At 41.7% G+C, this 25,316-nt stretch overlaps 1 long non-coding RNA gene across 1 annotated transcript in view; it reads right to left on the bottom strand.

Moving 5' to 3' along the window:
* Nucleotides 1-510: 510 nt before the first annotated feature.
* The window catches only part of LOC140487920 (uncharacterized), a 33,715-nt gene continuing 8,909 nt past the window's right edge, over nucleotides 511-25,316 (bottom strand). Inside the window, exon 2 of the long non-coding RNA XR_011962970.1 lies at nucleotides 511-619. This is a non-coding gene — a long non-coding RNA (uncharacterized lncRNA). The remainder of the gene's footprint in view (nucleotides 620-25,316) is intronic.

Here is a 25,316-nt window from a genome sequence, read left to right as displayed (position 1 = left end):
GCCATTAAAATCCGATGAACAATCGCGTAAATCCGAGTCTCAACATAAACCATTTTCACAGACTTGCTAAAGTCAGTGGCAAAACTCCTGGAATTGAAATTGGCTCTCTGCGGATTGTAAATTTGGGGTATGGTCTTTACAGTCTATGGTAGCAAAGAAGATAGCTTTCTTAACAAAGGTCAAAAACCTGAAATATTAACTCTTTCTCTCTCGATAGATTTTGCCAGCCTGCTGTGAAGTATTCCCAGCATTATGTGTTTTTACTTCAGGCTTCCAACATCTGCTAATTTTGCATCCAAATAGAATTGAATTGATTTTTAAGACAGATACCAGCTATCTGACTCCTTTATTTATATACAAGAGAATGGACCAGATGAAAAATGTGAATCTTAACTATATACTAACCTGAGGAAATATTCTTTCAGGTGTGCAGAAATCAGGTCACTATTTGAGTCATGGTATATCATTGTTTGAACTGTGAAGAGTAACATATATTTTGCAGAACCACTGTTCAATTGTGAGCACTCTTTTAATATCATACAGATGTTGTTCTAGTTGCAAGGGACTGAGTATCAGTGCTGGTAGGCTGTGAGCATTCTTGACATTCAGCTGGCCATATCTAAAAGAGGAAGAGACATAAGTCTAGTTCAAACAGCTTGCTTCAATGGCAACACTGCTGTCACTGAGTCAGAAGATGGGAGTTTTTACAGTTCTGAAGGAATACTGCATTAGTAAAACAGCTGTCTTTTTTGACAAAATGTTAAACTAGCATGAGTGTCATTTTGTTTGGATGTAAGAATCATGTGACATCACTTGAAGAACAACAATGGAGTTCACCCAGTGTCCAAATAAACATTAATCATGCTTAGTTCACACCACCAAAAATGTGACAACTGGTTTTTATTTTTAAGTTTAAAAAATCACACACCAGGTTATAGTCCAACAGGTTCAATTGGAAGCACTGGCTTTCGGAGCGCTGCTCCTTCATCAGGTGGATGTGGAGGACACAATTGTAAGGCACAGAATTTATAGCAAAAATTTACAGTGTGATGTAACTGAAATTATACATTGAAAAATATCTTGATTGTCTGTTGAGTCTTTCATCTGTTCGAATACCATGATAGTTTCACTTCTTTCATGTATAAATCACAAAACTTTTTTAAAAAGTTGCATTCTCAGGCTAACTGTAACAATTGGTGTTAGCTAGACAATATGTTGAAGGTGTTAGCCCCCTGTGTTCTCTGTCTATGCCATGATGTTTAGATTGATTCTAATCTAAAAAGTGGGTTCATGTCACACCACAGGTGATCACCATTGCACTATACACACACACAGACACCCCTACACACGCGCGTGCACACACACACAGGCACTCCTATACACACACATACACACGGACACACATATACAAAGACACACACACCCTTACAGACACACACACCCCCACACTCTCATATGCATCCTCTCAGAGACTTAGACCACTCTACACTCACGCACACACATTTACACTCTCTTTCCCAGACATTCACAACCCCCCCACACCAGACACACACAGACACACACACACCCACACTCACACATGAAAAGTCTCACAGACTTGAGACACTTTACACTCACATACACACATATACACTCTCTCTCACACTCACAACCCCTCAACCAAGACAGTCAGACACACACACACACAGGTATATGCACACTTATACATATACGTTTGTGGGGTGAATTTGTACTTGCAGAGTTACATTGTACTTTGCTCAAAAACTGCATGAATTAATGTAAAACTCTGTTATCTCACTTCTTAGATGAGAATCAATCTAAACATCATGGCACAGACAGAGAACACAGGGGGCTAACATCTTCAACATATTGTCTAGCTAACAGCTAATTGTTACAGTTAACCTGAATGCAACTTTTTAAAAAAAATTTTGTGATTTACACATGAAAGAAGTGAAACTATCATGGTATTCGAACAGATGAAAGACTCAACAGACAATCAACGTATTTTTCAATGGATAATTTCAGTTACATCACACTGTAAATTTTTGTTATAAATTCTGTGCCTTACAATTGTGTCCTCCACAACCACCTGATGAAGGAGCGTCGCTCTGAAAGCTAGTGTGCTTCCGATTAAACCTGTTGGACTATAACCTGGTGTTGTGTGATTTTTAACATTGTACACCCCAGTCCAACACCGGCATCTCCAAATCATGGTTTTTATTTTGTGATTGTCTATGGAATGTTGCTGTAAATAGTTGAGAGTGTGGTGCTGGAAAGCACAGCAGGTCAGGCAGGATCCGAGGAGTAGGAGAATCGACGTTTCGGGCATAAGCCCTTCATCAGGAATTAGTTGCTATATATAACTTGGTTGCCATATTTAATTACATAACAGTGTCTGAACTTAAAAAGTAATTGTTTGAACGTTCTGCTTTGGAATATTCTGAAACCAAGGATGTTTACATAAATGTAACTAATCGGTTTTACAATTATAGTTCAATAATAGTTGTTTTATTCTAAATCTGATAAGTTGAATAGTTTATGAAGTAACATGAATATGTTACTTATTGTACAGGTAAAATATTTAGAAATAAAATTCTAAGGATTCATAGGTAAGTATTGGCTCTCATTTTTGTAAAAGAAACATCACCTTAAGGCGGATTCAATGTTGGATGAATTCAGCTTTTGCAAGACAGCTTTATTCTTGAAGTAATTTCACTAGATGGCAATGCAGAACCTGCTGTAGCCAAATCTGTCCAACAGCCGGGAATTCTAACCACAATGCTTCACAGCTCAGTGTTTCATTGTTCAAGTATAATTTAAAGGAAAATGAGTTAAGGTAGTTCATAAAGTTACCAAATCTCCAATCTTAGACAGTGAAACATTGACAAAGTCTGACCTTTAACTTTAAGTATTAAGAAGAAAACCTATTATAGTCAATTGGCTACAGAGAGTGTTTGAAGTTTAGCTCTCTTTTATTTAAAGTGGACACATTGGCTGTGTTTCGAGAAAGCACTTGGACATTCATGATTAAAATTAAATGCGTGATTACTAATTTGACTGGCTAAGCATTTAATTTATTTTCTAATTTGATTTTGAAGCTGGATCAAACATTAAATTATCCTTTGAAATAGGTTGCAAACAAACACTGTGCTTTTCACAATGTAACTTTTATGATAAAATAAAATAGATTAACAACTTTTCCAAGCCCTGTCAATTTGCACCAAAGTTCATTAAAGGTATGTGTGTTCTCTACTTACCTTTTGACACATCTATGGTTGATGAGATGCTGACTTGGATATTCCACACAATGGCTTGTAAAATAAAAGCTGGGTTGCCTTGTCTTCATTGACGAGCAATGACAGTGAACACGCAGGATTAAGTGTGTTTCCCAGAGGAAGAGAAATCAATTGAGGATAACAGAACATTAAAAAAGAATTTATATCAATGTAGTACCTTTCTTCATGTAAGACTATCTTGAGGCACTTTGTGGCTAACAAAGTACTTTTAAATTACAGTCAGTGTTGTAATGTCAGATACACCACAGTCAATTGCTGCAGGACAAGATCTCCAATCAACAATGAGATAAATTACTAGATAAGTTGTTTTAGTAATGTTGGTCGAAAGGTAATATTCCTGAAGAAGGGCTCATGCCCAAAACGTCGATTCTCCTGTTCCCTGGATGCTGCCTGACCTGCTGTGCTTTTCCAGCAACACATTTTTAGCGAAAGGTAATATTGTGCAGAATGCCTGAAGAACATCATTTCTCATCTTTAAATTGTACGAGGAGTTTCTAAGAGTACAAAATGGAGAAGCAGAAGTCACTATTCAGACCATTGAGCTTCAGAGCCATACCAGACTCAAAACATTTCCTTTGTTTTTCTCTCCACATTTGCAGCCCTACCTGTTTCTCCAGCATTCTCTATGTTTGTTTCAGATGGCTAGCATCCACAGTAGTTTGCTTTTCTTCTAGTGCCTTACATAGCTTTAGCAATATTTCCCAACTTTCATTCTTGATTCTCTTTGAAATACAGGTGAACATTCTATTTGCCATTTCTACTACTGAACTTGTATGTTAGATTTTTGTGCTTTGTGCACAGGGACCCACAAAGCTCTGTGTTGTAGCATTCTGCAGTCTTTCTCTATTTAAATAATATTCAGCTCCTCTTTCATGCCAACGTGCACATTATATTCTGTCTACCAAGCTCTTTGAACACTCACTTAACCTTTATCTATCCTCCTGTGTCAGCCTCACCATTTGCCTTCCTGCCTATTTTTGTGTCATCTGCAAATTTGTTGATAGTACATTGATTTCCCTCATTCAAGTCATTGCTGTGTATTGTAAATAATCATGGTATACTACTCGTTATACGTAGGAGAAAGTGAGGACTGCAGATGCGGGAGATCAGAGTCGAGAGTGTGGTGCTGGAAAAACATAGCAAGTCAGGCAGCATCCAAGGAGAATCGACATTCTTAATGAAGGGCCTATACCCAAAGCGTCAATTCTCCTGCTCCTTGGATGCTGCCTAACCTGCTGTGCTTTTCCAGCACCACACTCTCGATTATAATTATACGTTGCCATCCTGTCATATCTTAATGTTATCTTGAGACTGGTTTAATATTGCTTAATTTTGTTAAGATAATAAAAAAAAACACTTCTGACCCTCTCAGCATCCAACTGAGGTGCCTGCCTAGATTAGCCACTCAAATCTCTGAACTGGAACATGAGCCCACTTTCTGACACTGAAGAGGGTGCAACCAGTGAGTCAAAAGTATGACACTTAAATAAAATGATTGGAAACACCCGTTAAGTCCAATACATTTGTCATTTTCTGAGAATTCAGCTCCAATTATACCTTCTCTCTCTTTCTTGAAACAGGTCTAATTGTCTCTAAAATCCAGTAAGACTATGGTCTTCTTTGGTATTTTTAGAACACTTTAGGTGAAAATGTTCATAGGAGTTTCATGTAAGGTCATGACTTTATGTTTTGCTTCTAACTTCCAAATTTTAATTTTTATTCTTTTTAGAGCATAAAATTCAAGGACATGCAGAAATAGGACATATAGAGATTGAGGCGCAGAACCACAGGAACCAAGTCGCTCATCTTGACATAAAGGTGCACGGTTTAGAGGGTTAGCACTGAAAATACAAGTGATTAAATACTTCATCTATATTATAATGAAACATGCTGTAGCTCAACAGGCTCAGAGACAAGCATTACTTAAAGCTCATATAAACTGCTGAACTCACACGGAATAAAATGTACACATACTAATCATCATGCCTGCTAAGTTTGAATTGGGTATCAGCATGAAGTTGAGGAGAAGTCTTATTAATTTATGTGTTGGCCGCTGAAAGGCCCAGTGGGTAATATTTTATTCTGCTTGTGGTACTGCTGAATAACATTAGCAGCAAGATGTGTTAGCTATGCACACTAAAAGCATCCGATTTTGACTACATAATGAAGGCAGTGACTTCCTATGCTATTCTACCTACATGGAAAGCAAGAAATTAATTCCCACTGTGCCATATAGAAGGTTGCTGATAACCACCGTGCTGATGGTAACAACAATTCTGAGCCACCTGAGAAATATCTACTTGGTTCAATATCCTTTGTCATAACATAACTTTACTATCAATAGGAATTGGGCTTTTTCTATCAAAATTAACTTAAATCATGCTGTGGTTATTTCAGACCTATTTCTTTACTGGCGTAAAGTAAAAGAAGGACTTCAATGTCTCCTGATTAAATCAGATCTGTTATGTGTATCCTATCTCCTTTCAGAGGAAGCTCACAATTTACAAGTGAAGGAATGCCAATTCTAAGATTATTATGCTGCCAGTGGGAGAGGAAATGAGTTACTCTGTGCGGCCGTGATTGCTTTGAAACAGTTAACTGCCCTAAAGATGTCATACACGGATTCATTACTGCAGGAAGACACAGGAAGCCTTCATTCCACCAACCTCACAGATGAAAATATGAGGACCAATTATGTGATAAAAATATGCAGAGAGCTGCACTCACAGGAAGTGCATCTTGAGTCAATGGGATGAGTGAGCAGCCCATGACTTTTTATGGATGGAAAATCCAAATAGGTCTGCAACTTTCCACAATACACTTCCTGTGAGTGCATCTCCCCATTGTGAAAACAATATGCAATTCAGCCTTGGAGGTGTTTACATTAATCGCTCTACATTACACTGGAATAACAGTTTTTGCACTGAGTTAACATGTGGTGTGTTCATTTATAGCAGTGTATGTTAAAAATCAGTGATTTTGAATTTGAAATTGAATTTGGAGGTGCAGAACAGAACCAAATTTACAACTAGTATAATCAGGGTTTATGCTAGAGCTATCTGCATTTTGTTTACCAGGCAAGTTACCTAAACTGGGAATTATTTGATTATTTAATTCATTTTGTTTCTTTGTAAAGCTAATAATTTATGCCAAATGGAATTGGAAGTGGAAGTAATCAAGAGCAGCTATACATTTCAAAATTTAGTGGTTATTATTACTTACAATAAATAAATGAAGAGATTTGCTGACTCACTTGATTAAGAGTTCACCGAGCATTGCTTAAGGATTTTGGGAGTTACAAAACATGTCCATCTAAGCTCTCAGAATGATTTTTATTTCGGGCTTTAGAAGTCAAACAGCTTGCTGACCAAAGGAGAGCCAGCAGTAATGTAAGCAAACAGCTGTCAGCAGTACCAATATAATCTAAATCCCAACAATGCTCCTGAAAGAGGTTTATAAGATTGTGAATGGCATGGATAGAGTGGAAAGTAGGAGACTTTTTCCAGGGTGGAGGGGTCAATTACTAGTGGACACAGGTTCAAGGTGTTGAGGGGGGGGTTGTTTGGGGGTGGAGTGTGGGGTGGGGTGGTGGGGGGGTGGGGAAGTCTAAAAGAGTGTGCAAAGCAAGTGTTTCACACAAAGTAGGTTGAGTGCCTGGAATGCATTGCCAGAGGAGGTGGTGGAAACAGACACTACAGCAGCATTCAAGAAGCACCTGGATGCATACATGATTATGAAGTTAAAAATCACACAACAGCAGGTTATAGTCCAACAGGTTTATTTGGAAGCACTAATTTTCAGAACGCTACTCCTTCAGGTGGTTGTCAAGGAGCTAGTCCAAAAGCAAGTGCTTCCAAATAAACCTGTTGGGCTATAACCTGGTTTTGTGTGACTTTTAACTTTGTACACCCCAGTCCAAAACTGGCATCTCCAAATCATGAATATGAAGGGAATAGAGAGAAATGGATCATGTAAATGAAGGCAGTATTAGTGTGGAAGGGCCAAACATGTCAGTGCAGGCTTGGAGGGCTGAATGGCCTGTTCCTGAGCTGTACTGTTCGTTGTTCCAATGCAGGGCGCATTGTTATCACAAAATGTTCATATGCAATGAAGGCTGTTCAAATCTGAGAAAATGTAGGGTTAATGATCAGGCAATGAAAATATTTCTTTTGTCAGAGAAAGGAGCATGTGATGTTTGATAGAATTAGCCATTATTGCTGTAAACACTGGAATGGAGCGGAATGGAAGAAAATGAATGGCATTTTGGAGTGACTGTTGCCTCAAGAATCCAGGAGGTCTGATGGACTATCAAGAAGATAACTGTTTTGTTCAGGTCAGAAAACATGAGTTGAAAGTATTGTTATGAATGTCAAGTATTTGCTACCATTACGCATATGAGCACTGCTTCATATCAGCACTGTGGTAGTACTTACACCACATTGACAGCAGTGATTCATGAAGGCAGCTCACCAGCATCTTCTCAACGGCAATTAGGGAAGGGCAATAAATGCTGGTCCAGCCAATGATGCCCACAGGCTATGATCAAAAAACAAAAGATCTTGGGCTGAATCTTACTTTTCTGACTAATTGTGAGTAGTTTTCAGTTTTTTGGAGAAAGTTTTAGGGGAGATGTCAGAGGTAGGTTCTTTACTACCACCGCTGGCAATGCACTCCACATACCCACCATTCTTTGTGTAAAGTCAGATATATTAGGGACATTTAAGTGACTCTTGAACAGGCACATGAAAGATAGTACAATGAAGGGTATGTAGGTTAGTCTGGTCTTAGAGTAGGATAAAAGGCAGGCACAATATCAAGGGCTGAAGGGCCTGCACTGTGCTGTACTGTTTTCTGTTTACTTTGTAAATTTCAGTGAGTTGCTCTTGAGGTTGAGACAGGACTCACTGAAGCTGCCGCATAATCCTGACACTAATCTCACCATAGCCCAGGTCACTCAAGCCCCTGTAAGATTCTGCCCATGAAATCTTTCTCAGGTCATTCAGATACAATCGGTTGGCTGTGTAGAAAACTTGGAAAAGAAAGGCATCGCGTGCTCTTACTAGAAGGAATGACAGATGGGAAAAGGTGCTCTGCCCAAGCCAATATATATATTTCATTCAAACACACGTTTCAAGTCCGGTATGTCTCTTCTTCAGACTTCCATTAATACCGAGTTCTGTTCCAGCCAGTTTCCAGTTGCATTTTGTGTCCTGAGAACAGCAAGTGATGGCAGGGAACACAGCTCTTCCCTTCACCTTGTTCATGACTTACTGAATCTACAAACTGTTTGTGATTCAGACACTAGAATCCCTGTGCACCTCAGAATTCTGCATTCATTCTGCACTCATTATATTCTGCTTTTTAAGTTTATCTGTTAGAATTGACAGCTTCACATTTTTCCACAATATACTGCATCTGCCAGATTTTTTTTAGATTTTTAGATTAGATTACTTACAGTGTGGAAACAGGCCCTTCGGCCCAACAAGTCCACACCGCCCCGCCGAAGCGCAACCTACCCATACCCCTACATCTACCCCTTACCTAACACTACGGGCAATTTAGCATGGCCAATTCACCTAACCTGCACATCTTTGGACTGTGGGAGGAAACCGGAGCACCCGGAGGAAACCCACGCAGACACAGTGAGAACCTGCAAACTCCACACAGTCAGTCGCCTGAGGCAGGAATTGAACCCAGGTCTCTGGCGCTGTGAGGCAGCAGTGCTAACCACTGTGCCACCATGCCTGCCCTTTTTTTACAGTCACTCGTCCTCTCCTTGAGTTTCTTGACACCATACTTTCTGACTTGGTGTTGTCTGTGGATTTCGCTACCATGCCTTTGCTCCCTCATCTAATCGTGGACATTAAGTGTATAAAGCTGAGGTCCCAGGACACACCCCTGTAGGACTCCACTCTGCATATCCGACCATTTACACAGTCTGTTTTCTGAAAACCAGCCATTTTCAATCCATGATGATATTTTACCACCTACACCATAAGCTTATATTTTTGTCAGTAACCTTTCATGTGGCACCTTATCAAATGCCTCCTGGAGAGCCATCTACATGCTTCCCTTTATTCAGGGAGAGGGACATACATTGTGGAACACAAAAAGCAAAGAACTGCAGATCTGAAACAAAAACAGGAATTGCTGGAGAAACTGACAGCAATTGAGGGGAGAAAACAGAGTTAATGTTTCATGTCCAGTGACCCTTCTTCCATTCTGTAGTTTCTCCAGTAATTTCTGGTTTTGTTAGACATCATGGAGTCTGTTGTTGCTTCTGGCCAATTAGATTAGATTACTTACAGTGTGGAAACAGGCCCTTCAGCCCAACAAGTCCACACCGCCCCGCCGAAGCGCGACCCACCCATACCCCTACATCTACCCCTTACCTAACACTACAGGAAATTTAGCATGGCCAATTCACCTAACCTGCACATCTTTTGGACTGTGGGAGGAAACCGGAGCACCCGGAGGAAACCCACACAGATACGGGGAGAACGTGCAAACTCCACACAGTCAGTCGCCTGAGATGGGAATTGAACCCGGGTCTCTGGCGCTGTGAGGCAATAGTGCTAACCACTGTGCCACCGTGCCCTTGAGAAGATGCTGGTGAGCTGCCTTCATGAATCACTGATGTCAATGTGGTGTAAGTACTACCACAGTGCTGATATGAAGCAGTGCTCATATGCTTAATGGTAGCAAATACTTGACATTCATAACAATACTTAACATAACTAATATTATTATAATCACTAGCCCCACAGTGGTCCCCCACTGATGCCTCCGTAATGTGCCCTGTCTTATTTCCCAACAGAAGGTCAAGTATTGCTTCTTCACTACTAGGTATATCCACATATTCAATAAGAAAGTTTTCTTGTACACACTTACCAAATTCCAAGCCCATAACACTGTGACAGTCCCAGTCTATATTTGGACCCGGTAACTATTTTCTTTGTGGATAATGATGCTGTTAGTGGTGTTATTTATAGAAAGTACATGTTCCTAACTGTACACATAATATTAACATTATGCTGCAACTTTTGGCAGCCTCTGCGTTCAAGCTTCACCTTCTTCTGCTACCTTGATGGATACAAACCCAGTCATGCCTTGTTAAGTCTCCAAAATGGCTCAGGGACTCAGACTGTTTCAGTTCACCTCCAATCCAAGACTGCTTCTGGCCAATATGTGTTGTCTACTCAGTGAGCAGTCCCAAAGTAGTCCTGGGATGGGAAGTATATTTATGACACAGCTACCTGTCTGAGATTGAATTGCAACAAAGCAATCTATCTATTTTTATGGCTGGGCATTTAACAAAGCTGCAAGGAAAAGTTAGTAAGGTTCTGTGAAAGGGGAAATCATGCTTAATTTTTTTTAAGAGTTCTTTAAAAGAGTAACATGCAGTGTGGGTAAGGGCTTGACCAGGACTGGGAGATAAATTATGGCCCAGTTAGCAAAGCAGAAGACTCAGGGAGGCCTGCTGAGCTCGGATTAGGAGCTGGTGGCCCAAGAACATTTTGGTTTTAAATTTATTTCCTTTAGTTGGGCAGGGACATTGCTGCATTGTTAGAGATGGGGTTGGAGAAGTGCAGGAACAGATAGGTGGGGAAACACAGCACAAGTAAGTTGAAGAAACCACAGAAAAGACAGATGGCACATTACTACAGGCAAAACTGCAGAAAGACACAGATGGAGGGTGGTTTTCAGAGAGGAAACCAGGGTGAGAGATGTGGGGCCAAGAGATGCAAGCCTGGATTTAGATTTGCAGACACACTGGGAACAGTGACCAGTGGCTTTTTAACTCAGTTCCTCATTATCATTTTGCCACTGGCTTTACTGTTTGATTACTGTCAGATTGTGTCATGAAGGCTTGGCTGATGCAGTGCCAATATTTATAAAGACACTGAAGCAGGGAAGGACAACTGTTGCTGGGCAGACAAAAGCTGCACCTAAAGCCTCCTTTGCCATGCCTTCTGGGGCTATAAGAGAGAGATACTCTTCCCTATCAGTAGGAAGAAGGGTTACACCCAAAACATCGACCTCTCCATCTCCTGCTGCCTGGCTTACTGTGCTCTTCCAGCCTCCTGCCTGTCTACTTGGTCATGGTGCAAGAAGCTCGCTATGGGAATGTAGTGAAACACTCCTGGATCCAGTGTCACAACTGAGCATATTCAGATCACCCCATTCTCCTCACTCTACCTACTCCAACCTGCTCCAGGACATCACTCCTTACCACAATTGTCTTGCAAATGCATCCATTCCCTCTGTGTCTCTGCATTTCTTCACAATCACATTTTTATTCACTGCTGATATTCACCCCCCACATTTCTGTTAAAAATCCTGTGCCTCATGGTTATCCTCAATATCTGCTCTCCAACCATCTGGGAATATTCCCCACTTTTGGTCTCTCCTTTCCCCATGCAGAAGCCAGTGCCATGTAGCAGGGAGATGCAGAGAACTAGAAATGGTCCCCCAGCTGTTGGGGAGGGGGTGTTGGCAATCAATGGAATTGAACATGTTTGGACATTGAAATTGGGGGTCTCCAGATAGCTGATGACTGAATCAAATAAAGGACAGCCACCCACAGCATACCAGGCTCAGTTATATTGATGGAATAGCAGCAGTATCAACACTGAACACCTTCTGAACTTAACTATAGCTATCTATGATTGATTTTCATCATTCAAGGGATGTAGGTGTCACTGGAAAGGTCAGTATTTATTGCGCACTCCTGTACAACTGGATGGAGTGCTGGCCTATTTGAGAGGGATGTTAAGAGTCCTCCACTTTGTTATGAGTCTGAAACCACCAGAGGTCAGAAAACAATATCAGGGTTTGTATATAGATCTCCTTAACTGTAATAGTAATATGTGGAAGGCATTAAAAAGAAAACTAGAAGTGTAATTAATAAGGCTAAGGCTGTAATTATGGGTGATACAGATTGAGCAAATCAAATTGGTAGCTATATCGTTGAGGGGAAATTCTTGAAGTGTTTATTGGATAGTTTTATGGATCAATATGTTGAGGAACTCAGTTTTGGGTAACAAGGAAGGGATAATTGACAATCTAGTTGGCCATGGGCTCTTAATGAAGAGTGACCATAATAGGACAGTATTCTTCATTAAGATGGAGAGTCAATTAGTTATTTCTGAGACCAAGGTCCTGAATTTACATAAAAGAAACTGCAATGTATGAGGTGTCAGCTGGCTATGATAAAGTAGGGATCATTATTTAAGGGAATTTTGGTAGACAATGCCAAACATTTTAAGAATGTGTGGATTAACTGCATAAGGTTTTCATTTCAGTCTGGCATAAACATAAAGTGTGAAATGTGTTCAGACCACAGCTAAGAAGGGAAATTAGGGATAACATTAAATCTGAGGAAGAGTCATACAAAATAAAAGCTAAGAAAAGTAACAGACCTGAGTTTATATTCTAGCAAAGGAAGACAAAGACGCTGATTAAATGAAGGAAATAGGGTATGAGAATAAACTTGCAGGGAGCATACAAACTGAAAGTGAAAGCTTCTTTAGATATGTGAAGAAAAGAACATTAGTATAGTTGAATATAGGTGTTCTCCTGTCAGAATAGGGGAACCTATAATGGGGAGCAAAGAGATGACAGGCCAGTTAAATACATACTTTAGTTCTACCTTCATAAAGGAGACACAAATAACATCCCAAAAATATCTCAGGATTTAACAGGAAGGAGGAATTGAAAGAAATTTGTATTAGTACTGAAGAAACTAACAGGATTAAAAACAGATTAATTCCCAGGGCCGGATAAACTGCATCCCAGTATACTCACAGCCCTAAAAATAGCAAATGCAATACTGGTCATCTTCCAAAATTCTATAGATATTGAAACAGTTCCTACAGATTAGAGGGTAGCTAATGTAACCGCAATATTTAAAAAAAGGAGGCAGAGAGAAACAGCAAATTACAGATCAGTTAGCTTAACACTAGCAGTGGGAAAAATGCTAGAATCCATTATAAAAGATATATTACCAGAGCATTTGGAAGATAGTGGAAGGATCAGACTTTACATAGGAGATCTGGTGCTTGACAAATCCACCGAACATTTTGAAGGAGTAATCAGTAGAGTGGATTAAGGGGAACCAGTGTATTATTTGGATTTTCATGAGAGGTTAGCATGTAAACTTGAAGTGTGGGGGATTGGAGGTCATGTACTGAAATGGATTGAGAATTGGTGGACAAACAGGAAAACAAAGAATAGGAAGAAACAGGGCTTTTATCTGACTGGCAGGCAATGACTAGTTGTTACTGAAGAGATCAGTAACTTGGACACCACCTGTTCACAATATATGTTAGGCCAAAAGGGTAACTAGGGAGAGAAGAGTGCCCCTTTAAAGACCAGCAAGGTAGTCTACATGTGGAATCACACGAGATGGATGAAATACTAAACAAACATTTTGCATCAGTATTTACTATGGAGAAGTACATGGAAGATAGGATACTTGGGGAAATAGATCAGATGTTTTGAAAAGTGTCCATATCACAGAAGAGGAGGTGCTGAAGGTCTTAATACATATAAAGATACATAAATCCCTGAGACCTGATCAGGTGTTTCCCAGAACTTTGTGCAAAGTTAGGGAAGAGATTGCTGCGCCCCTTGCTGAGTTATTTGTATCGTCGATAGCCATGGGTGAGGTGCCAGAAGACTGGAGGTTGGCTAATGTTAGGTTTATATACAGGAATGTCCAGGGAACCATAGACTGGTGAGCCTGACATCAGTGGTGGGCACATTGTTGAGGGACAGGATTTACATGTATTTGGAAAGGCAAAGACTGATTAGGAATAGTCAACATGGCTTTGTATGTGGGAAGTCCTGTCTCAAAAACTTGTTTGAGTTTTGCTGAACAAGGATGTTGCTGGGACAGGAGGGTTTGAGTTTTGGTGAGAGGCTGAATAGACGAGGGTTTTATTTTCTCTGCTGCATCAGAGACTCAGGGGTGACCTTATAGATATTTGTGAAATCATGAAGGACATGAAGAGGGTGAATAGCTGAAGTCTTTTCTTCAGGGTAGGAGAATCCAAAACTAGAGGGTATAGGTTTAAGGTGAGAGAGGAAAGGTTTAAAAGGGACAAAAGGGGCACCTTTTTCACGTAGAGGATGGTGCGTGCATTGAATGAGCTGCCAGAGGAAATGGTGAATGCTGGTACAATTACAACACTTAAAAGGCATCTGGATCAGTACATGAACAGGTAGGATTTAGAAGAATATGAACTTAATGCAGGCAAATAGGACTAGATTAGGACAGCTGGAACTGACAATCAGATACAAATCACTATAAATGCCGGAGGAAACATCCCAGAAGCGCTTCACAGGAGGCTCCCAAGCACTGAGGATGTCACCTAGACAGGGGACGAAATGTCTGCAACACAAATTCCCAGCTCGGCGAACAGAATCACAACAACAAGCACCCAAGCTACAAATCTTCTCCCAAACTTTGAGGACTAGATTAATTTAGGACATCTGGTCGGCATGGACAAGTTGGATCGAAGAGTCTGTTTCCATGCTGTAGAGCTCTATGATTCTATAATGATTTAGATGAGGAAACTGCATGTTATATTTCTAAATTGTCAGATTAGACAAAGCTGGGTGGATGGGTATGCTGTGAGGAGGATATAAAGAATGCAGTTTGGACAAGTTAAAGAAATGGGCATATGCATGGCAAATGCAGTCTAATGTGAATAAATGTAGCAAATAACAGACAGGCATATTATTATCTGAATGGGGATAGTTTGTGAAAGAGGGAGGTACAACAAGATCTTGTATACCAGTCGCTGAAATTGGATGCATGCAGGTACAGTAGGCAATGAAGAAGGCAAATGGTGTGTTAGCTTTCATAGAGAGAGGATATGGGTACAGGAGCAGGAATGTCTTGCTCTAGTTATATAGGGCATTGGAAAGACTATACTGGGAGTATTGTGCGTGGTTTTGGTCTCCTTATCTGAGAAGAGATATTCTGGCTATTGAGGGAGTAAAAGGTTTATCAAACTGATTCCTGAGATGGTGGGCCTGATGTATGAGGAGAGACTAGACCAGCTCAGGCTATATTCACTGGAATTTAGAAGAATGAAGGGGTTCTCAAGGAAACCTATAAAATTCTAACAGGATTAGACAAAGTAGATGTGGGAAGGATGTTCTTGATGAACAGAAAGTCCACAATCAGGGGTGGTGGTATGCCTAAGGGTAAGTGGTATGCCTTTTGTGTTAGAGATGAAGATTAATTCATTCATCCAGAAAGTGGTGAGCCTTTGGAATTCCCTGCCATAGGAAACTGTTAAGTTCAAATCATTGAAGATTTTCAAGACTAACATACGTGTAATTCTGAGGACTAAGGGGTCAAAGGAACTGGAATAGGGTACTGTGTTGGATGATAAGCCATGATAATATTGAATGGTCAAGCAGACTTGAAGGGCTGAATGGCCTCCTCCTGCTCCTATATTCTTTGTTTCTATGTTTCTGTATACAGGCCAGACTGAGTAAGGAAGGAAAATTAATGACAGAAACAAAAACAGAAATTGATAGAACAGCTCAGCAGGTCTGGCAGCGTCTGTGGAGAGAAATCAGAGTGAACTTTTTGGGTCAAGTGACCCTTTCTCAGAATGGCTGAGCTTTTCCAGCAACTTCTGCTTTTGTTTCTGATTTACAGCATCTGCCGTTCTTGCAGTTTCTATTAGGAAATTAATGAACTGTATGGATTTTTATTTTTATGGATATTATTTTTATTAGTACAGGTCATTCTGCAGAAACGCACGATTTGTTAACATGAATTTGCTATAACATGATTGACAAATTGAGGATACTGTTTCTAATGGTGATGTTGGAGACCAGGAGGTTGCTGGGAAGGTAAGGACTTAGTATATATTTGGGCAGCAGCTAAACTAGAGACACTACACGTGTAATATCTCCCCTCCCACCTCCTCTAACCAGAAGAACTCTGTCAAGTAAGTTTTTTTTCTTTTCTTTCATATCTTTAAATGCATTGTTTGGTTTTACTTAGTTGATATAAAGCTAAGGCTTACAATGGCAGGGGACCTCAGACCTGTGGCATGTGCCTCTTGCTTGATGTGGAAGCTCAGAGACATGGCTGACATCCCTGACTCTTACACTTGTAAGAAGTTGAGCTATAGGGAGAGGCTGAACAAGCTGGGGCTGTTTTCATTGGAGCATCGGAGGCTGAAGGGTGACCTTATAGAGGTTTACAAAATTATGAGGGGCATGGATAGGATAAATAGACAAAGTCTTTTCCCTGGGGTCGGGGAGTCCAGAACTAGAGGGCATAGGTTTAGGGTGAGAGGGGAAAGATATAAAAGAGACCTAAGGGCAACTTTTTCATGCAGAGGGTGGTACGTGTATGGAATGAGCTGCCAGAGGATGTGTTGGAGGCTGGTACAATTGCAACATTTAAGGGGCATTTGGATGGGTATGTGAATAGGAAGGGTTTGGAGGGATATGGGCTGGGTGCTGGCAGGTGGGACTAGATTGGGTTGGGATATCTGGTCGGCATAGACAGGTTGGACTGAAAGGTCTGTTACCATGCTGTACATCTCTATGAATCTATGAATCTATAAATGTGTCCAGCTGCAGCTTTGTTTGACTACATGATGGCTCTGGAGCTGCGGATGGACTCACTGTAGAGCATCCGCGATGCTGATGAGGTCGTGGATAGCATGTTTAGTGAACTGGTCACACCACAGATGGGAATTTCCGAGTGAGACAGTGAATGGGTGGCCAAAAGGCAGAGAAAGAGTAGGAAGGCAGTGCAGGTGTCCCCTGTGGTCATCACCTTTCAAAAGAGCTATACTGTTTTGGATATTGTTGGGGGAGATGGCTCACCAGGGGAGGATAGCAGTTGCCAGGATCATGGCACCATGATGGGCACTGCTATTCAGAAGGGCGGGAAAAAGACTCATAGGGCCATAGTCATAGGGGATTCTATTGTGAGGGGAGTAGATAGGCGGTTCTGAGGCTGAAAGCAAGACTCCCGGATGGTATGTTGCCTCCCAGGTGCTCGGGTCAGGGATGTCACCGATTGGCTGCAGAGCAACCTGAAAGGGGAGGATGAACAGCCAGTTGTTGTGGTGCATATAGGTACCAGTGATATAAGTAAAAATGAGGTGAAGTCCTGAGAGCAGAATTTTGGGAGTTAGGAGAGAAGTTAAAGAGGAGAACCTCAAAGGTAGTGATCTTAGGCTTGCTACCAGTGCCACGAGCTCGCCATGGTAGAAAGAATAGGCAGGATGAACATGTGGCTTGAGGGATGGTGTAGGACAGAGGGGTTTAGATTTGTGGGACATTGGGACCGGTTCTGAGGAAGGTGGGAGTATTACAAATTGGATAGTCTAAACCTGAACCAGACTGGAACTAATGTCCTTGGGAGAGTTTTTGCTCCTGATGTTGGGGAGGTATTAAACTAATGTGACAGGGGGCTGGGAACCAGAAGAGAAGACTAGTAGACACTGAGGTGGAAACTGGAGACTGTAAGGATCACAAAGTTAGCATTATCAAGGGGAAGAGTAGGCAGACAGCAGATGAACGCAAAAGAACTGGCGGCCTGACGCGCATACACTTTTAGATTAGATTCCCAACATGTGGAAACAGGCCCTTCGGCCCAACCAGTTCTCACCGACCCTCTGAAGAATAACCCACCCAGACCCATTTTCCTCTGACTAATGCACCGAGCACTATGGGCAATTTAGCATGGCCAATTCACCTAACCTGCACATCTTTGGACTGTGGTAGGAAACCAGAGCATGCGGAGAAAACCCATACAGACATGGGGAGAATGTGCAAACTCCACACAGACAGTTGCCCAAGGCTGGAATCAAACCTGGGACCCTGGTGCTGTGAGGCAGCAGTGCTAACCACTGAGCCACAGTGCTGTGCACCCACCGTACAAGGAGTACAGTGGGTAAGGCAGATGAACTTTAGGGCTTGGATTGGTGCCAGGGAGTATAACGTTATTGCAATCACAGAGACTTGGTTGAAAGAAGTGCATGATTGGCAACTAAATGTTCCAGAATATAGATGTTTAGACAGGACAGGGAGGGAAGTAAAAGGGGGGGAGGAGTTGCTTTGCTGGTCAGGGATGATATCACAGCTATGCTAAAGGAGGACACTATGGTGGGCTTGAGCAGTGAGGTATTATGTGTAGAGCTGAGAAATAAGAAGGGTGCAGTTACACTGTTGGAGCTGTATTACAGGCCTCCCAACAGTGAGCGTGAGGTAGAAGAACAAATAGGTAAACAGATTATGGAAAGATGTAGAGGCAACAGGGTGGTGGTAATAGGAGATTTTAATTTTCCTAACATTGACTGGAATACATTTAGTGTCAGAAATCTGGATGGGGCAGAATTTGTAAGGAGCATCCAGGAAAGTTTCTAGAGCAGTATGTCAATAGTCCAATGAGGGTAGGGGCTATATTGGACCTGGTGGTGGGGAATGAGCCAGGCCAGGTGGTAGAAATTGCAGTGGAAGATTCCTTTGGCCATTGTGACCCCAATTCTGTAAGTTTTAGAATACTTGTAGACAAAAGTGAGAGTGGTCCTAAGGGAAGAGTAATAAACTGGGCCAAGGCCAATTATATCAAAATTCTGCAGGACCTGGGAAATGTGGATTGGGAGCAGCTTTTGAAGGGAAGTCCACATTTGATATGTGGGAGGCTTTCAAAGATAGGTTAAAGATAGTGCAGGATAGGAATGCCCCTTTGAAAGCAAGGGATAGGAAAGGCAAGATTTGTGAACTGGGGACGACAGGAGAAATCATACGACTAGCCAAGAGGAAAAGGGAAGTGTGCATAAGGTCCAGGCAGCTAAGAATAGACGGACCTTGGAGGAATATTGGAGGAGTAGGACCAATCTGAAATAAGGAATCAAACAGGCTAAAATGAGTCATGCAATAACTTTAGTGAGCAGAATTAAGGAGAATCCCAAGGCCTTTTATTCATATATAAGAAAAAAGAGGGTTAGCAAATTTTGAGAAGATTTGTAGCTCAGGTTAAGTTTCTGGATGTAGGTTTGCCTGCTGAGCTGGAAGGTTCATTTTCAGACGTTTTGTCACCATACTCGGTAACATCTTCAGTGAACCTCCGGATGAAGCATCGCTGATGATTCCTGTTTTCTATTTATATGTTTGGGTGTCTATGCGTTGGCGATGTCACTTCCTATGGTGATGTCATTTCCTGTTCCTTCTCTCAGGGGATGGTAAATGGAGTCCAATGCAATGTGTTTGTTGAGAAGAGTTCCAGTTGGAATTCCAGTGGTGTCCTTCCTTGTCTGTATGTAAGGATACCAGTGAGACATGACCCTCTCTCACTAGTATCCTTACATACATATAAGGAAGGACACCATTTCAACAGGGACAACACATCCCTCCTAGGACAAGCCAAACAGAAACATGCACAAGAATTCCTAGAAGCATGGCATTCCAATCGGAACTCTATCAACAACCACATTGACTTGGACCCCATTTACCACCCACGAGCAAAAGAACAGGAAATGACATCACCAACCCAAAGAAACCCAAACATATAAATTGAAAGTAGGAATCATCAGCAGTGCATCATCCGGAGGCTCACTAAAGATGTTACCTAGTATGGTCACGAAACATCTGAGAATGAACCTTCTAGCTTAGTGAGCAAACCTACATCCAGAAGCAAGAAGGTAACTAGAGAAAGGGTTGGTCCACTAAAGGATAAGGAAGGAAGGTTGTGTTGAATCTGAGAAATATGGGTGAGATTCTCAATGATTTCTTTGCTGATACATCTTCACTGAGGAGAGGGACATGATGAATGTTGAGTTTAAAAGTAGAAGTTTGTTTACTCTGGATCACGTTGACATAAGTAGAGAAGATGTGTTGGGTAGGCTAAAGAATATTAAGGTGGACAAATCTCTAGGACTGGATTGGATCTATCCCATGTTGCTCAGGGAGGTGAGAGAGGAAATAGCTGGGGCCCTGACAGATATCTTTGTAACACCCTTAAAGACAGGTGAAGTGCTGGAGGACTGTTAATGTTGTCCCCCTGTACAAGAAGGGTAGTGGGGATATTCCAGGTAACTACAGACCAGTGAGCCTGATGTCAGTGGTGGGAAAGTTGCTGGAGAAAGTACTGAGGGATAAAATCTATTTCTATTTGGAAAAGAATGGGTTTATCAGTGATATGCAACATGGTTTTGTGTGGGGGAGATTGTGCCTTACCAACTTAATGGAGTTCTTTGAGGAAGTGACGAAGTTGATGGATGAAGGAAGGGCTGTAGATGTCATATACATAGACGTTAGTAAGGCATTTGATAAGGTTCCCCATGGTAAACTAATGGAGAAAGTGAAGTCACATGGTGTGCAGGGTGTTCTAGCTAGGTGGATAAAGAACTGGTTGAGCAACAGGAGACAGAGAGTAGTAGTTGAAGAGATTTTCTTGAAATGGAGAAAGGTGACCAGTGGTGTTCCACAGGGATCAGTGCTATGGCCACTGTTGTTTGTCATATACACAAATGATCTGAAGAGGGCATTGTTGGTCTGACCAGTAAATTTGCAGATTACACGAGGATTGGTGGAGTAGCAGAAAACATAGAGGACTGTCATATAGGAGAATATAGATAGACTGGAGAGTTGGGTGGAGAAGTGGCAGATGGAGTTCAATCCAGGCAAATATGAGGTGATGCATTTTGGAAAGTCTAATTCTAGAGCGAACTATACTGTAAATGGAAGAGCCTTGGGAAAAGTTGATGAGCAGAGAGATCTGGGAGTTCAGATCCATTGTACCCTGAAGGTGGCTGTACAGGTGAATAGAGGGGTCAGGAAGGCATATGTTATGCTTGCCTTCATTGGATGGGGCATTGAGTATAAGAGCTGGCAGGTCATGTTAATATTTTATAAGACTTTGGTTCGGCCGCATTTAGAATACTGTGTACAGTTCTGGTTGCCACATTACCAAAAGGATGTGGATGCTTTGGAGAGGGTGCAGAGAAGGTTTACGAGGATGTTGCCTGGTATGGAAGGTGCTAGCTACGAAGAGAGATTGAGTAGGTTAGGATTGTTTTCATTAGAAAAAAAAGGAGATTGAAGGGGACCTGATTGAGGTTTACAAAATCATGAAGGGTATAGACAGGGTAGATAGAGATAAGCTTTTTCCCAGGGTGAGGGATTCAATAATAAGAGGTCATGCGTTCAAGGTGAGAGGTGAAAAGTTTAAGGGGGATACAAATGGAAAGTACTTTACACAGAGGGTGGTAGTTGTCTGGAATGCGTTACCAGCAGAGGTAGTAGAAGCAGACACGGTAGATTCATTTAAGATGTGTCTGGACAGATGCATGAGTAGGTGGGGGGCAGAGGGATACAGATGGTTAGGGATTGGGCAACACATTTAAACAGTGGATTTGGATTGGCCCAGGTTTGGAGGGCTGAAGGGCCTGTTCCTCGGCTGTAACTTTTCTTTTTTCATTGTTCTCTTTGTTCTAAAGCGTGAAGTTTTAAAGTGGGTGTTGATTATAACGCGATTCCAGCCCCATTACTTTTAATGATGCTGCTATTATACAATTTTTTAATAATACAGGATTGCAAGAGAATGTACTACCACGTTATAGCAGAACTGACTGAAGTTACATGGTCAACATTACTGAAACTAGTGTTTAATTGCAGATTTATTAACTAGATTTAATTTCACTTCAATCTGTCTCAGTGAAATTTGGACTCACCTTAAATTGAGACCTTTGAATTACTGTATTAGTCCAGTACCAAACCTACTATCCTACAATATCTGACCAACTTCTTTTTCCACTCTCCAGTTTTCTTTCCATAAGACCATAATGTGTAGGAGCAGAAGTAGACCATTCAGCCCACTCAGGCTGTTCTGCCATTCACTGAAATCATGGTTGTTCTTATAATCCTCAACTGCACTTTCCTGCCTTATCCACATGGATCACCTTAATAATAAAAAATCTGTATATCCCAGCCTTGAAGTTGAAAGTATTTCACAGGTTCATTGCCCCCATTGCTGTCTTAAATGGTGAATAAGAATGTAAGATGTAAGAACAGAAGGAGGCTATTTGGTCCATTGAGTTTGCTTCCCCATTCAATCCTTTGTTGTTTGGTTAACTGGGTTAAGGGTATTAATAATGTTTCTGAGGAAAGAGGGGATAACTTGTACAGAAAACTATGTCAGTACATGATGTGGAGGAGCCAGTGTTGGACTGGAGTGGACAAAGTATTCCCCGACTGGAAGGGAACATGCCTGTCTGGTGATTGTTGAGCAGTATCCATTCATCTGTTGTCGTAGCATCTGCTTGGTCTTGTCAATGTATCGTGCCTTGGGGCAACCTTGCCTGCAGTGTATGAGATAGACAACGTTGGCCGAATCACATGAGTACCTGCCACGCAACAATCACCAGACAGGGGTGTTCCCTCCCAGTTAGGGAACACTTTAGTGGTCAGGGACATTCGGCCTTCGATCTTCGGGTGACCATCCTCCAAGGCAACAATGCAAAGTGGCCTCAACCGGGACCATGGGTTCATGTCACACTACAAGTGACCCCACTGCACTATATATATATATACACACATACACACACACATAGGTAGACGGACACACACAGACAGACAGACACACACACACAAGCAGACATACAATGCACTCTTACATACTCACGCAGATCCTCTCTCATACACACGCTCTCTCTCATACACACATACACCCCCCACACTCACACCTACGTGCACATCCTCTCACAGGCTTATACTCCGACACACCCGCACACCCTTTCCTAAGCATTCATAAACACACACTCTCTCACATACACTCACATGCATGCACTCTCTCTCTCTTCTCTCTCTAAAAAACATGCATGTGTACACATATTTAAGTCAATGGGGTGAATTTGTATTTGCAGAATTATACATGCAGATACATTCTATTTTGCTCAAAAAATGCACAATCTGCAGGAAGTCACCGCTTGCAGTCGATCCATGTAACATATTGTAAATTCCACTTTGGAAACAGAACCAGTTTGATTCAAGATTGGAAAACAGACAGACTCCAACCTCACAACTTTAATGCATTGTCTAAGCTGAAATGTCACCTTTTGTTATAAAACCTTAAGCTATCTCGAGAAGGTGACTTAAAAGAAGTTCTTGAATTTACATATTAATGACCCGAAACCTGAAAACCCATTCTAAAAGATGAAACACTTAACAATAATCCAGATTTGTTCAATATATCATTTCAGTTGCATGACACTGTCATCTTTTGCTATAAATTCTGTACTGTATGGTTCTGCTCCATAACCACCTGATGAGTTAGTGATTAGTGGGTGGCACGGTGGCACAGTGGTTAGCACTGCTGCCTCACAGCGCCAGAGAACCGGGTTCAATTCCAGCCTCAGGCAACTGTCTGCGTGGGTTTCCTCCGGGTGCTCCGGTTTCCTCCCACAGTCCAAAGATGTGCAGGTCAGGTGAATTGGCCATGCTAAATTCCCCGTAGTGTTAGGTAAGGGGTAAATGTAGGGGTATGGGTGGGTTGCGCTTCAGCGGGTCAATGTGGACTTGTTGGGCCGAAGGGCCTGTTTCCACACTGTAAGTAATCTAATGAAGGAACAGTGCCCCGAAAGCTACTGCTTCCAAATAAACTGTAACCTGTTGTTGTGTGATTTTTAACTATGTCAATGCAAGAAGCTTGGCAATGCAGGTTAAAGTCTTGGATCAAGTGCCTGGAAGAATCTGCTGGATCTTACTGGCAAGCAAGAATCTCCAAAATCATTGTAACTTCAAATATTTACATCATGGGCAGAACTTCACTTGAAATCAGCTAGTGTCAATTTTTATGTATCTCTTTTGCCTGTAATGTGGGCGTATCTGTTTAATGTTATTTTACCCTTTTGAAGAGCCTTACAATACACAAAGGGGCAGCGCCAGTACACAGAGTGAAACGTTTAATCCACTCTCTCCATGTGTTTGCAATCATTTTCATCTTCATTTCACACTCCTTGTTTGGCTGATGATGAAAGGAAGCAGCAGTCGCACTTCACGGAGTGAGTCACAGACTCAGCTGCTCAGTCGAGGATACAGCCCCAAACCTTTACGTTCCTTTCCTGGTTGTCCTCCTGGCTCAAAGGTAGAAGATAGAGGGTGGTGGTGGAGGGTTGGTTTTCAGACTGGAGGCCTGTGACCAGTGGAGTGCCACAAGGATCGGTGCTGGGTCCTCTACTTTTTGTCATTTACATAAATGATTTGGATGTCAGCATAAGAGGTACAGTTAGTAAGTTTGCAGATGACACCAAAGTTGGAGGTGTAGTGGACAGCGAAGAAGGTTACCTCAGATTATAACAGGATCTTGATCAGGTGGGCCTATGGGCTGAGAAGTGGCAGATGGAGTTTAATTTAGATAAATGTGAGATGCTGCATTTTGGGAAAGCAAATCTTAGCAGGAATTAAACACCTAATGGTAAGGTCCTTGGGAGTATTGCTGAACAAAGAGACCTTGCAGGTTCATGGAATCTCTACAGTGTGGAAACAGACCATTTGATCCAACAAGCCCACAATGACCCTCTGAAGAGTAACCCACCCACACCCATTCCCCTATCATATTATTCTCCATTTCCCCTGATTAATGCACCTAACCTACATATCCCTGAACACTGAGCAATTTAGCATGGCCAATTCACCTAACCTGTATGTTTTTGGACTGTGGAAGGAAACTGGACCTCCCGAAGAAAACCCATGCAGACACAGGGAGAATGTGCAAACTTCATACAGACAGTTGCCTAAGGCTGAAAGCAAACCTGGGTCCATGGTGCTGTGAGGCAGCAGTGCTAACCACTGAGCGACCATGCCACCCATTGAACTTGATCTTACCCCATGTTCTGATCCAATCTGTTTTTTTTTAACTATATCAAAAATATACTTTATTCATAGAAATCTTTGGTACATGTTACTCTTCTCAGGGTCAGTGTGGACTTGTAGAGCCAAATGGCCTGTTCCCACATTGTAGGGATTCTATGT

The sequence above is a fragment of the Chiloscyllium punctatum genome, chromosome 17 (assembly GCF_047496795.1).
Source record: "Chiloscyllium punctatum isolate Juve2018m chromosome 17, sChiPun1.3, whole genome shotgun sequence".
In the NCBI taxonomy this organism is placed as follows: Eukaryota; Metazoa; Chordata; class Chondrichthyes; order Orectolobiformes; family Hemiscylliidae; genus Chiloscyllium; species Chiloscyllium punctatum.
Note: the sequence above shows the minus strand (reverse complement) of the source record. Positions and strands in the feature narration are given on the sequence as shown.